Source organism: Chinchilla lanigera, unplaced genomic scaffold (assembly GCF_000276665.1).
Source record: "Chinchilla lanigera isolate Chin_1 unplaced genomic scaffold, ChiLan1.0 scaffold00002, whole genome shotgun sequence".
NCBI classification, from domain to species: domain Eukaryota; kingdom Metazoa; phylum Chordata; class Mammalia; order Rodentia; family Chinchillidae; genus Chinchilla; species Chinchilla lanigera.
This window is the reverse complement of record NW_004955403.1, coordinates 28,397,870-28,412,974: the sequence shown is the minus strand read 5'-3', so window position 1 is coordinate 28,412,974 and position 15,105 is coordinate 28,397,870. Positions and strand designations below refer to the sequence as shown.

Below are 15,105 nucleotides of genomic sequence, written 5' to 3'. Positions count from 1 at the left end.
GCACCGTGGGCGCCGACCGCCGCGAGGGCCGGGTGCGGGGCAGATGCGCTGGCAGCCGCGGCTCCCGCGTCCCTGAAGGGTTCGCGGGTCTTACCTTCGGGGTGGCCTTTCTGTGATGTTCTCTGTGATGCCGGTAAGGCTTTTCCTCTGCCCTTCCGCGCGAAAGGACGCACAAGTTTGCAGAAAAGGTGCAAGGAAAGCAGGGGAAGTTTGCAGCCGCTGGACACCCGGCGAGGAGTAGTAACCCTTTCTTTTCAGTAGCAGCCAGGGTTGTGAAGCAGCAGCTTGGGTAGCTTCGGTGACAGCTGCCTGGCCGGTGGCAGCGGCCGCATGCTGTCCCATTTGTGACTGGGAGAGGAGGAAAGTGAGGCTGCCGCGTCGAGAGCGTCTCTGGAGCAGGCTGCACAGATGCTGTAGGAGTGGAAAACCTAAGGGCTCCCGTCGCTGGGTGAATCCTACTGAGAGTGTCAGGATCTCCTTTTGCGATGTTATGTGCTCGCTGACAGGCGTGATAACACATTTCTTCAAAACTTTTCTTTTCATAGGATTTTGATTCCTATATTAGCTGGAGGACGGTAAGATTGTAAGGCTTCTCACGTAAATGTCAAAATCGGTACTGTGAGAGCCAGTGTGCAAGCCTGCAGCAAATAGCCTAGTCGCTTGTGTGTAAGGTATCACCCAATCTGAAATGCATCCTTCTTGCTGGTTGTGGGCACGTTTTTCCTTCCACCCCTTCTTTCCTTCCTTTTTCAAGAGGTAGGAACCCTTAATGAAACAAAAATGTGAAAGTCATTATAAGTTTTCCAAAGAGCATGCTTGAGCCTTTTGAAGCCACCTGCTGAATTAGTTCCTGTTACTTTTTAGAGGTTACCGCTTAGTGGAGGAGATGAAGGCATATCCAGCAGATGGAGCAGTGGGAAACTCACTAGAACCAATGCAAGACTCCTTTATCCCCATTTAATTGTGATGATGCCAAAACTATATATGCAGCTTACTTTAGTAGAGACATTGGATTTTTGTTCTCTTTGGAAAAAATTTCATGGCAAGTAAAATATGATTGGAGTATATTTGTAGAAAATTTTCTTTCATAAAGCATTTAAAAAAGGGTTTCTCGTAGAAATTATAGTATGATTTCATTCATGTCACAAATATTAGCTGGTCCCATGGTATATTGTGTGTGGAAGAATTGTGTTCTTGTAATCATATCAAGCCTAATCATTGTGTTATAGTTTAAATAATTATATAAACTTGTATTTGAAAGTAAGTAAATATTATTATTTTGACTACTTTTCAGTAATTTGAATTACACTATTTTTTTTTGAATTTTGCAAATACATAGGTGTACTTATTTCTTAAGATACCTGAGAAAAGTTAATAAAACTTTTTAGTGACCCCGGTGAGCTAATATTCTTCCTGTCCAAGAATTACATGAAATTTAGAACTGGAGTGGCCTGAGCCCATGAATCATATCTTGAAATACAAATGCAGAACCCTTCAAAAGCTGCCCTTTTGTATCTGTATGTGGACAATGATGGTGACAATAGTAATACAGAGAAACAACCTGCCTCCTTGCATAAATTTTAAAATTTTACTGGTAGTCATCACTCTGTCAAAATAACTTTAAAGTTTATGTGGAATAATGGGTTGCCCATTTTATTGACAGAGCAGAGAAGGCTTAAGCAATTTCAGTGGTCTGCAGTTTTAGTAAAGGACTGTTCTTGACGCTAGTCTAGTGATTACTAGTGTTTTTCTCCTTTTATTGTGTTCTGTTATACATTTTACTGTGCTGTGGATGTGTACTTAGTCTGGAAGACCCAACCAGCTCTTATTTCACTATCATTATTTAGTAATTAAAAAGTTATAGCTATAGATCAAATATATTCAGGAACATACAAACAAGTTGCCTTTGAAAATGTGGCACCAGTAATCATTTGAAGTAAGCATGCTTTCCATTGAGTGCACAAACTTCTGAAGTCTGTGTGACTGTTTTCTAAATCATCATTTAATGTCTGTGGAAAAGGATTTAATTGTGCCTCCTAAAACTGTACTTCCTCTTGTTCATATAGTGTACAGGAAGGAGTAGAATTCTGTTGTAAAATAGGATAACCAGTTTTCTGAAGGAATGAATTCTAACTTGCCTTCTGCCACACAGATTAAATGATCATGGAGCTTTCTAAATCTCTCTCATTCTAAAGTTACACTCCTTCATATAGGAAAAAAAAAAGAATTTTAAAGTAATATACTGAAAGTTTTATGTCATGAAAATCAGCCACTTACTAAGTTCTTGTCACAATTAAACCTGCTACATTCTTTATTATCATAACTGACACTTTAAAAATCACCTAATAATGGCAGTGCTAATTTAGTAAAATAGGTTAGAAATGTGTTTATTATGATTATTATTTGTGTGATCTATGTTTTCTAAGAAAATTAGATTCATTTCTAAGTTTTTCTGTAAATTCAATATAAGTGAAATTGAGTGGAATGTTGGTAAACTAATATATTGCTATAAGAGTGGTAAATTATAGTCAATTTTAAACTTTAGAAAAGTAATTGCTTAATGTTCTCTATAGAGTAATGCACTTCATCCGATAAGTTGAATTGACTGGTAAAATAATGTAACACTCCTGAAGCAGAACTCAAGTTTATGGAGGGAACACATCTGGAAGATCTGTATATACATACATACATAGTTAGTGCGTACTCTTAGTTTTGACAGTAGCGTGGTACTGCATTGAAGAATTTTAGAAAGAGTTTAATAATTGTTTTAAACTATTATTTGAAAAACACAGTCATCAAAAATGGTTATCTGGTAAATAATATATTTAGCTTAAACCTTATGATAATGTTTAAAACATTGCCAAGTGTTTGGACTTGATTTTATAAACATTTTATTTCATTTTCTGTATCATTTGTATTTTCATTCTATCTCCCCAGGACTTTTTCTGTCATAGCTATATTAGCCAGAATTTTTTCCTTGCATCATGCAGTGTAGCTATTGAGTTAATCTTAAATATAATTCAACTGAATTAAGCTTTAAAAAAGATAGATTGATAGAATATGATGTAGGAGTGAGTTTTGTTTTTCTCCATTAATTTATCACCTAAGAGATCAAAGAGATTTGTCAGTCAGTGAAGATCAAGCAAAAGATGAAACCTTTTATCCTTTAATTTCTGTCTTGTCATCTGCTAGTTTGATTTCTCTTGTAGTGTAAAGTATAATAGAGCATGATTTCTCACTTATAATTTATAGGCAAAGCATATATATTTAAAGCTTGGTTGTTACTTGGGGAGATCCCATTATTTTTTCATTAAAAGAAAAAGTTTAAGTTTAAATAATACATATAAGGAAAGATTTTAATATAGGTTGGATGAGTATAGCTGTTAAAATGTACCTTGGAATATAAATCTTAACAGAAATGATAATCTAAAGCATTACTTCAAATATTTCCTAATTTGACTACCACTTCAATTAAGAATTTAATTGTTAATGATGTATTGTGTACAAATATCTTTATTTAAGGAGTTCTTCATTTCACCCAATACTTCCTCACATAAAGCTTTACCAAGATCATAGCTTAAGTATTTATATATGTACTTTGTGACTGTTTCATTTTATATATATATATATGTGACTGTTTCATATATAATGACTGTTTCATTATATGTGTATATATATATATATATATGATGTATACAAACATTTCTAGCATGAGTGCAGTTTGCTCATATGATATTTAGGAGTAGATCTTTCTTCACTGATTCTTCTAAATTCTTTTGAATCATCGGAGCCTTTGGACAGTTTCTCTTATGTGACTTTAAATGAGGTTACTACTAGTTTTAGCGTATGGGTTTAGATGCTTCTGGCCATAAACATATGATTAGGTAAGCTGTCCTACTATTTACTCAACTACCATAAAACATAGGATAATTTGTAAGTAAAGTGCACTATGTATGATACTTATGATGTTATTTAAAGACTAAAACCAGTGAACAAGACAAAAATAGATCTCCCTTGGTAGTGATGAAAAAGTTATCTTCCATGTTGTATAGGTAGGACTTATATGTAGAACTTACTACTGAATGGATTAAAATTATTATCAATTTTAATTAATTTTTGTAAAATACTTAGCAGAATCATAAATTTGAATTATTCGTGTTAACATACCTTGTTAATCAATATTTTCAAGAAGGGAGGAATGGAGAGGCATAATTAAAAGATGGAAATCCTATGCAGTAATTCAGCATGTTATATTATTAGAAGAAAACAGTTGCTCATTACTCTACATTCTTATAGGTGTATATTTTATGAATTTTATTTCTTTGGAGCACATCTGTACCCCATTAGATTGTTTTATAGTTCCCATAGGAATATTTCAAAGACTGTAAAATATATGACCGAGTTTTATTACTTTGTGCTTAAACTAATAGGCAGGTATAATCCTGGAAAGTTGAAGGACTAAGTAATAGTTTTAAAAGCTTAAATTTATATATATATATATATATATATATATATGTACTTATGTCATTATCATCTTATTCAACTTTTCATGCTTAGTAAGTTACATTATTTATAGAAATGTGCTGTTTTTTAAATAGGTTTTTGTAATGAATATTGATCATAATTAATGTATGACTGATAGCTTTGATATTAATATTGATATTGAGAATATTATTTGCAAAATAACCAAAAAATCATTGCCATGAGCTTAGAGGATTTACTAAACTAGTGCACAAAGGCATGTAAGATCAGAAAGCATCCATTTGCCAGTCTCAATTACGTGACAGTGGGAGAAAAGTAAAAGCAAACCTTGCACTGTGAATGTGTCCCTCTACATTATATGGCCAATTTTCCAAATGAACTTATTTCTTACATTTAAAAGTCACAAATACTAATTCATTAATGGATTGCAGCAATAATTTTTGTCCAAGAGTCCAGCCCATTTCCCATTAAGCGTTAAGTAAAGCAGAAAGATTTATTTATTTTACCTTTTAAAAAATACGTTTCAGCAGTTTATGGTGACATTAACATGGACTCATTCTGACTAGTTTTCTACTAAATATAAAAAATGTTGTTGAGGAAGTTTTTAGAAATTGTTTGAAACAGGAATATTTGCAAGTGTAAATTGTAATTTTGTATGAAATGAACAGCAGCCTAAATATATATCTCAGCATATATGAAAATTAGAAAAAAAACTTCTGGTGTGTTGTTGAATTCTCTGTGTTAATTAATATGTTCTATCACTAGAGCATTCTGAGAAATAATGGAATCTTGTTCAACAAATATTCAAAGATTAAATAGTTATAGTATTAAAAACATGCCAATTTACTTTCTGTCCATAAGCATTTTTTCTAAAGTGTATTTACATAGTTTTAAAAAAATCCATAAGCTTGATAAAAATTACTTAAAGAACAAATGTCAAATTAACTGCTCAATAAATACCAGTTTTAAAATCTTCCTATCCTTCCTATCTTTGTTTTAATGTCATCAAATAAAAAATCCTTACACAGTCATTTTTCTTTTAAGATCAAATAGGTGCAAGATAATTTAAGAGGTTAACAACTGTGGAATTTTTGTGATAAAAAAATTCTTGTCATCTCAGAAATTTGATTTTTTAAAATTTATGGGCAGATAATAATTCCTTATGCAAAATAGTTTTCTTTTATAATCAGATTACACATACTAAAATATCTTGCATTAATGATTGCTGCATAAGATACTTATTTTCAAACATATAAAATTTCTATCTTATGTGTGTCATACTGTGAAGTTCCTTATTCATACTCTTCACAGCTCTTTAAAATGCAACACTGTTATTTTGCTTATGATTGTCTAAGTAAAGTTGGATAGTGTGAAAACTGTCAATATGATTAGAGCTGGTGCCTTGAGAACCTGCTCTTTTTGTAGAGGTTCTTTTTGTTTAAATTCCATCCAATGTTAAGAAATATCTTCTGATACATTACTGCTCCACTTTTTTGTGTTTTAAACAATGAGATTTTTGAGGCATCTTGAGATACTTTTTTCTAAGCATACTTTTTTCTTAATTGCATATTAGCAACTATTTACTAAAATGATATTTTGCTTATTATAGTCAAAGCAATGCAACTTATGGTGCTGCCAACTTTATTTTGATTCAGAAATAAATATAAATGATGCAGTATTAGACTTAAAGTATATTTTTCCTAAAATTATTCAAATATATTGAATTTGGTACTCATTATCTCAAAATTTAATGGTAGCTATATGACAAAAAGTGAAATGTATTAATTTTAATTCAAATCAGAGATCAGGTATATTTGTTTTATCTTCATTGTATACTTTGATGTTTATTAAATCTCCTAATAATATTTTACCTAAAATGATTTTTTCATTAACGTTGGGCTTTGAAAGAGTTAAAAATTCTAATTTGAACAAAGAAGACACCAACAATTACATGATTTGTATGTACATGTATAAATAGATTTCAACTAAATGAAATGTTTGTGTGATGATGCAATCCAAATTACAAAAAACTAGACATCTCAGTATTTATTGTAGATTTTGAAAGAACAATAGTCTTAAAATAGTAAAGTGTTGAAAAAACATAGTAAAGTTTTGAAAATGATGTTAATGATAGTCCTGAGTTTTGAAGTTCCTATTATTGATTTTGAGAAGTTTTAGTCTAAAATACTTTGCTAGGGCAGGGGATTTAGCTCAGCTGCACAGTGCCTGCCTGGCAAGCACAAGGTCGTGAGTTCGATTCCTGGTACTGGAAAAAAAAACAAATAAAACAATAAAATACTCTGCTAGTAATATTACAGAGGATGATTTCTATCTATTTAAGTAAAACGTTGTGCACCTCACGTAATACTTGTATATAATATTGGCAATTTCAAAATTTAACCTGTTTTAAAATTTGAAATTGTAGCAATGTAAAAATGGCTTAATGCAATAAAATAAAATATTGCATATATAAATGATGTAAATGAAATATTAAAATAATGATCATATTTCTGAAAGAAAATACTGAAACTATAATGCATCTTTGAAACAGAATTCAACCTTAAATCGGTGTATTTATTTTACATAAAGTTACATATTAACTTCTCCCTTTACTTTTCTTTTTAAAATTTTTTCTCCTTTACTTTTCAAATGTGATTTATAAATTTTAGATTAAAGTTGTAATGGTGTGATAAAATTCTTTGCCTTTTCTTATTTCTGGAGGTTGGTCACTTCATTTTAATTAGTTTTATTTGAATTCATATTGTAATTAGTGATTAAGTCAAATCAGAATCAGAATTAGAATTAGAATCAAATTAAATTAGAATTAGAATCAAATCATAGATTATTTGAAACACTTCCTCTTTTCCTAGGCTGGTTTTTTACAAAAACCAATAAAATTATAGAAAATGTTCATTTGTATGACAAACCCGGGGTAGTAACGTTAGGGACAAAGATTTGCTAGTTATGTAGTATAATTTCAAGAGTTGCTATTCACTTACAGTTTTTTTTCTGTTGTCTGTATAATCATGTGTTGGGAGACTTATTTAAAAATATTTTCTCTGGACAATGTCAAAAGACACAGTCTTGTTTGAAATATGAATAATAGCATAATATTTTAGTAAATATTGTTGCTAATCATAAAATCAGTAAGTATTGTACTTGTAAGTAAATTAATAGTAAGACATCTAAAAAAATCTCAAGATTTAAAAATGAAGAAAAAGTTAAGAAATAATGTATCAGAAGAGAGCTCAAAGTATGAGATCAAATCTATACGAAAATAAACCAACACCCTACCCAAAAAAACAGAATGTGTCCTGAGGCCAGGACTCTGATTGTATCGGGAGTGTTCACACTGTCCACAAAGCAAATGCTTCTTATGTCTGTAGAAAATGTACAAAGTCAGGACCCAAAAGGCAGAATTTAATGTTCCCCAGATGAGGATGCTCACTAGATGAGAAAGTGGATGCCAGCTTTCTGATGCTTGACACTACGAGCTTGCATGTTCTGACGGGATCAAGAGCAAATTATTTCATATACTCTAATTCAGTGCTTGCCAAGCAGCCGCTGATAACCTAGATGATCATCTTTCCTTTGGGGAAGGGGACTCTTCGTGTGCTCCTGTAAGCCAATCACCCTGTCTTATACTTTGACTCCAAATTAATAAATGGACATATTGGGTTACATATATCCTTTCCTTGTGCATATTAGTAGTGTGAGTCATGGTCTCCAAATATAATTAGCTGGGAAACATGAAGATATATTGTAAACCAAACCTGTAAAATCAGGGTCACCAACATAGTGCCACTTCTGAGAACGATTAGTCAGTGACCAGGTACAGAGGCCCTCATGGCACCAGTAAAACTCGTCTTTCAGAGTTCAGTGGTGAGACACGGAGTATAAGAAAACTTTTGCCTTCTGTTTAATCCTAATTTTTGTTACAGTATCATGAAAATAAGGCAGCCTAACTCACTGACAGGACAGAAAAACAGGAAAAAGAAAAGTGGGAAATATAATGTTATCAGAAAGAAAATGTTTCAAAAAGAAATATTTGTGACATTTATTAGAAATTTTAATTATTTACACATACAGAACCAAAACTTAAAATTAAAAATATTTCCATCATAATATTTAATTATTAAATTAAAATTTAAAGATAAATTTAGAATCCATGTGTCAAGGTCGTTATGCATTCACTCATGTGTTTTTTTATAGTTTGTTTTTTATTCACCATGTTTTTAAGATGTTTATTTTAATTCTTCTACTTAAGATAAGTCTAGTCCTTATAATCAGTGTTCAGTATTCCATTATATCCCCTATATGATTTTCTGCATTCCTTTTCTGATTTATGAAGTAGATTTGAGTATAATAAAGTATTAAAATACTAAATCCAAGTATGAAATATCATACAAAATGCACAGCTATATATGATAAATACGAATAATGTGATGTATATGATATATATATATCATGCATCTTTACTGTATTTATCATTTCATTTTACATAAAGTTTGTAAAAATCAATGTCTATATGTAATTGTCCTTCATCACATCATAATTCTTTGGCATGTTATTTCCTTACAGATTTATCAGTTCATCGGTCTCTTATGGTTGGATATTCCACTTAACATATTCTTGTTAGAAAGAAACTAAATGAACAGTTTTATCATTTTTTGTGTCTTTTTTGACATTCAGCACATTTATTTAGAGTAAATTACAATGAAATTACTATAGCAGAAAATATTTTTGTATGTATTTGATTTTAATAGGATTAACATAATGCAATATAACGTATAAGAATTTTCATGTATCATTAGAACTTCCAGACTACTGTGACTGTTAAGTGAATCAGTGACTAAAAGTATATTTTGATGTTTTAATATCATATATATGACAATGAATGCTGCAATAACCTATGATTTACTTTTCACTGAAAGCCTATGTGATCTTGGGTGATTATTTCATATTTTTATATCCTATTTCCTTGGGTATAAACCAAGGAATTTTAACAATGCTTACAGAATATTGTCAACCCTAATCATTTATCATTATAACTCTACTGTTTATTTTAGAAAAAGAAATAAAGTATGTGTAGGAATAAAAACAAGTCTATATATTTCCATGATTTATCAGCATCTACTTACTGAAAGCGAGGAGCAAAGCTGCTTGTTTCTGTTGTTTAATTTTCTTACAGAAACATTTAATGATAGAGCCAATTACCTGTAGTCGGGCTCAAGCTGGAGTGCCATGTGCATTTTCCTAGTTTTCCTTGAATATACAGTTTCATGGCTGACATAGGAAATGTCTTGTCTATGATTATTTCTCTATGACATATCGTCTCATTTTCACCATGTGTTTCTCTTTTTGTACATTCTTGCACAACCTTTTAGAGTCCATCATAGCCAAATATAGGCCAATATTCCAGTACACTTCCAGCTCACTTAAGGTTAAATATATTTAAATTTGTGCTACTATTTTGTTGTTTAATTTTTTAAAATGTGTTTGCAATCTCTTCAGTTTCCAGAAAAAAAAGTGTTTTTTTTTTTTTTTTTTTCATATTTGGATGTTTCTTGAAATGAAATAAATTTTAGAGGCATTTAGCATGTCTCTAATATGAGCGTAGGACTTAACATTTGTCTTTCTTCGTTACATTAATCTCATGCATTTTAGTGCCCTACTGAACTCGATGGTCTAGGGGCAGATTCTCAAAAATAATCTTTCTGCTTGCAGCACTTTTCTTCCTTCATGCTGGTGAAAACTGTGGAGTTTCTCCTGAATCTTTGCTTTTAAAATTTTTTTCTTCCTTTTTAAAAGCGTGTGCTTAAATGAGTCGTATGAGACATTAAGTGTAAGTTCCAGAGAAATCTTCAGCAGCAGACAAATTGCCTATCAATCTTGGTGTAATAATTCTGCTTATCTGCTGTTCTTTTATAGAGTCAGCCAGCTTTGCAAAGGTCCCATTGTTCACGGTACAAATCTGAGGTAAGCCTGGCTTGGTATTTTCTGGAAGAAGTTTTGTTTCTGGAAGAAGTTTTGTGCATGCGACTTTAATGCTTAATAATTAATCACATTCTGTGTTCTTTTCCAGTTTGGTTTTTTTTTTTTTTTTTTTTTTTGGTCTTGGTATTTCTTAGCTAGTGAGAACTAGTGGCTCTAGGGTAGCATAAGTTCTAATTAGCCGAGAGCAATTATAAAGTCCTTCCCTTTGAGCTTACTACTTTCATTGACCATCACATTTAAAGAAAAATACATGCAAATGATAAGTGTTTATTTTAGGAATTAGATGGTTTCTGCTGGAAAGCCTTCTGACCATTTTCTTCTGATTTTTTTCAAATACTTTGTTTTTCCCAGCAAGAGCGGAAGAATTTTGTTCTTTCAAAATTAAAAATATTTCTTTAACTCATTGCCTTCCATTAAAAATATGTTGCCCACTAGTTCCTCCTAAAAAGAAAGTCAGGAGGTACAATTAAAACTATTTCATTCTCCACATACCTGAGTTTCAAGCAAAGTCATCTTTTCCCTGGTCTTTAAGTCTTTTCTAACAAGTTCTGTTTCTGGATCAGAAGCTTCATTTTCCCTAAACTCATAATTGGCTGACCAACCCTCTTGTTTTGTGCCGGAAGACAGGTCACTTTCTCATTGCCTACACTTTTTGTTGTTTTTGTTTGAAAGATTGGAACGAAGTCCTCAGCCATTTTATATTTTAAGACAGAGTCTTGTTAAGTTCCTGAGTTGCTTAGGCTGAGCCCAAACTTTGAGTCTGTCTGCTCTGGCCTCCAGGGTGGTGGCCTGCCTGTGTTCTGACCACTTGCTACCTTACCTTAAATGCTGAGATTTCTCCCTTTACCTTGTTTGAGAGGTCACTAGCCTCCTAACATTTCTCAACATTCTGTCTTGGGATGATCTGCATTACTGATTTTAGTAAGCACCTAGGTTGATATACTGAAGAAAACAAAGATTTCTGAGGGCTAGATTTTAGGAGAAGCTAGCCACAGTTCATGGAATTAAGGACTTGGGTAAACATTGAAATGAAATGCTGGAGTATGGGAGAGTTTTCCTATATGAAATGTGAGGAATATCAAAGTTTTATGATAGGGAAAACTGTTGAAATAGTGTTTGCCAGATGCTAGAGAAATACAATATAACATCATCTAAAATAATTTGGCTTGGTAGTATAAAACAAGACAATTTAAATTTTCATATTTTGTGTGTGTCCTCAACATCAAACAATACTAATTTATTTGCATTGCGTTACATCTTATATTAAATGAACTATTTTCATTATCAGCGCTGACTTCCTGTCCTCATCCAGGGTTGTTTGTTTAGCAGTGTAGTCTCCCATCTAAGGTCCTTCAGCCGCCTTAGGCCTGCTTTGCCTCACAGCCTGTTCAGAACTTTAAAAATGAAGCTGTGCTGTGTCTAGACCCTGTCAGTCAATCTAATGTTAAAAGGCAAAGTCATTTTCTTGTAACCTAGCATTTATGTATTTTTCTTCAGGTGTTCACTCAGATTTCACTGCCTTGTTTTAGTTAATTGGGAAGTTAATCACAAGAAATTCTTGATTACATCTCTGGGAGATGTGGAAAGAGCTATAACTGCTTTGAAGGAGATCAAAGTGCTGAAAAAAAGCAGTGCAGGGTAGTAGCTTTATTAGCTTCGCAGGGCAGCTGTAAAAAATTACACAAGCAGAGCGGCTTAAAAGAACAGAATTTTATTCTCTTGCTATCCTGTAGGACAGAAATGCAACGTGAGATGTTGAGAGTTTCATTATTTCTGAAATCTCTGAAACAGAATCAGTTTCCTGGTATAAGGCAACGGCCTGGAATACGCACTGTTCCTTGGCATAGACCAGCGGGGCCACAATCACTGCCTCCGTGTTTTTGCTTGTGGGGGTCCTCCTGTGTGCCTGCTTCTATCGAGTCCCCATGCTTATACCTTTAGAACATGAGACATTGGATTTCGTGCTCATCCTAAATCCAAAATGATCTCATCTCAACACCCTTAATTTATTTGCAGCTACAAAAATCTTTTATTTCCAAATAAGTTCACATTCATAGGCATTGTCCGTTAGAATTTGAGTAACATTTTGAGGGACACTATTCAATCTATAATGATGGGAATGGTCAATCTTGGTAGAGGTTGAAGTGTTAGGTTTAAACATACCATCAAGACGTGGTAGGTGATTTGACAAATGTCTGAGTATAAATACCCTGGCTGGCACAGTTGTCAACTGTTATTCTCTCTATTTTCATTCTCTCCCCTATTCTTTTGCCACAAATAGGTGGGTATAGATAAATAGATGCAGGCGGGGTGGTAGCTCACACCTGTAATCCCAGAACTCAGGAGATTGAGGCAGGAGGATTGTTGTGAGTTCGAGGCCAGCTTGGGCTACAAAGAGATCTCAAGACTAGCCTGAACTGCATAGCAAGACCTGGACTCAAAAAGACCAAAAAAAAAAAAAAAAAATAGATGCAATGATTTAAAGTTGGGGGAAAACAGAATCTGGTATGTATATTCTCAGTTTAGCAAGGTTTAAATAACTTCTAATTAGCAAGAAAAATTGTATTTTTATAAAACAGTGTTAGAAACAAACATGAGACATATAACCTTTGAAATGATAACTCTATAAAAGGTCAAGTAGGAATTACTTCTTAGATCCCTCCTTCTTGTTTGAGAGAATAAAACATTATAACTTAATTTGATATATTTAGATTTGGTTATCACTGAATGTTACATATCCTAAGGCTATTATTATTGTAAAATATGCACATTAGTTCAAAACGCCTCCAATACTTCCCAACATGTAATTTATACTTTAAAGTATTTTTTGTCTTTTGGACATACCTTAATAGGTGCAGATTGTGGATGCAAATAAAAAACTTCATATATTTTCTTCTAAAGTATTTCGAGATAAGGAGGAAATGATTCGGATTATGTTCCAGAATCTTCCACATAAAACCTCAACAAAAATATCAACTTCCCTTAACTACCATCTTAATTTATGACATAGCATTAATATTGGTAACACAAAACTGCTACCAACATAAGGAAAAAGTGACAGAAACTAAAAGTAGCTGAGTTTAGAATACTTTACTTAAATTATTAAAATTAGAGTGTGAAAAGTAAACTGTGGCAGGGATGGTGGTACTGACATAATAAATATAACACAACAGATCAATGGTGAATTTTATGCTTCACAATCTAGCAAACAAAATTTACTGAGAAGCAAGGTATAAATCTTATTTGTGTCACCTTATATAGTCTCACACACACACACACACACACACACACACACACACTCACACACCTCCAACACAATAAACTATTCATTCAGCAAATTATGAAAACTTTGTAACAGCAGAATACACTATGGTTTCAAAAAATGTACAATTTAGCCATAATGAGCCATAAATGAAGAAACTGAAACTGTACTTACAGACAAAAAATAAAATAATAGTTAAAAATGTTATATATAGAATCTGTGTGTACCCACACTGTAATAGAAAAGAATTTCATATCTTACATATTTAATTACTAAACAAACATAAAGTGAATACATTAATTATCTGAAAGATAACAGAAGAACACAATTAAGACATTTAGGATGATATCTATATGTCTATATATCTATATCTAGCTATATCTATATATCATTGAATTAGGCAGAGTAGCAGGATTTGAAAATAAATCCAGAGACTTGCTTTTTGAAATCAATACATCTGGAACACTTGACTATAAAAGATGTGCAAAACTAATAAGAAAGAATGTGGAATCAGGAATAAGAGAGGTAAAATTTGTATCAAATATATAATATTTTAGGGACTATACAGAATAGTCTCATTGAGTGCTTAAAATATACAGATTAACCACTGGAAAGATGGTTCTTTGTACCATCCTAAACACATAGTACTGTGCACAAAAAATTTAATACTTGAATTTCTGTAGTTGTCATTAAGTTTATTGTAATTTAACTGCTGGACATTATAGAGGTAGGAAAAAGTTTTCCTAATTGATTTTATACACCAATGTCACAATGGTGTTAAAATTGGAAAATTGTATATGACCATTTAAAAAGAGACATTAAGTGATTTTAATGTCCATTTGTAATAGGCACTTTGTGATCTAGAATTGTTAGGCAAGGAATATAAAGTAAAGAGGTGTAAGTTGGGAACAAGGTAGTCATTATTTGTTAATAACTGTCAATACATAAAGTGACTCAAATAGGATTATAAACAATGAACACACAATGCATTACTCATTTAAAAGTGGACAATGGATAGTACTTGGGAGACCAGAGGATCTTGTTCAAAATATAACAGGTAATTGTATTAATTACAAACTACAGGTAAAAAAGAAAATATGTGGGCACAAAATCTGAAGATCTCTTGTAAAGAAATTGGTAAAGCTACAGAAAACGCAGTAGGATGTGAATTAAAAAGAAATTCCTAAATTACAGAGCTAGTCTAGGGGCCATCTTGTCAACTTCCCTCCCTGAAATACTGGCTGTAGTGTTTACTAGCTCCTTGAAGAATGTTAAAGTATCTAAGTTCTCTGACTCTTAATTTCCTTATCTGAAAATTGACAATAATATCTCATTTATAGAGATTTTGTGATGAATAAAAGGAA

General features: G+C 32.3%; 1 long non-coding RNA gene across 1 annotated transcript in view; it reads left to right on the top strand.

Moving 5' to 3' along the window:
- The first annotated feature begins 10,411 nt into the window (after positions 1–10,411).
- LOC102013996 overlaps positions 10,412–15,105 on the top strand; it is a 99,864-nt gene continuing 95,170 nt past the window's right edge. Inside the window, exon 1 of the long non-coding RNA XR_259210.2 lies at positions 10,412–10,461. This is a non-coding gene — a long non-coding RNA (uncharacterized LOC102013996). The remainder of the gene's footprint in view (positions 10,462–15,105) is intronic.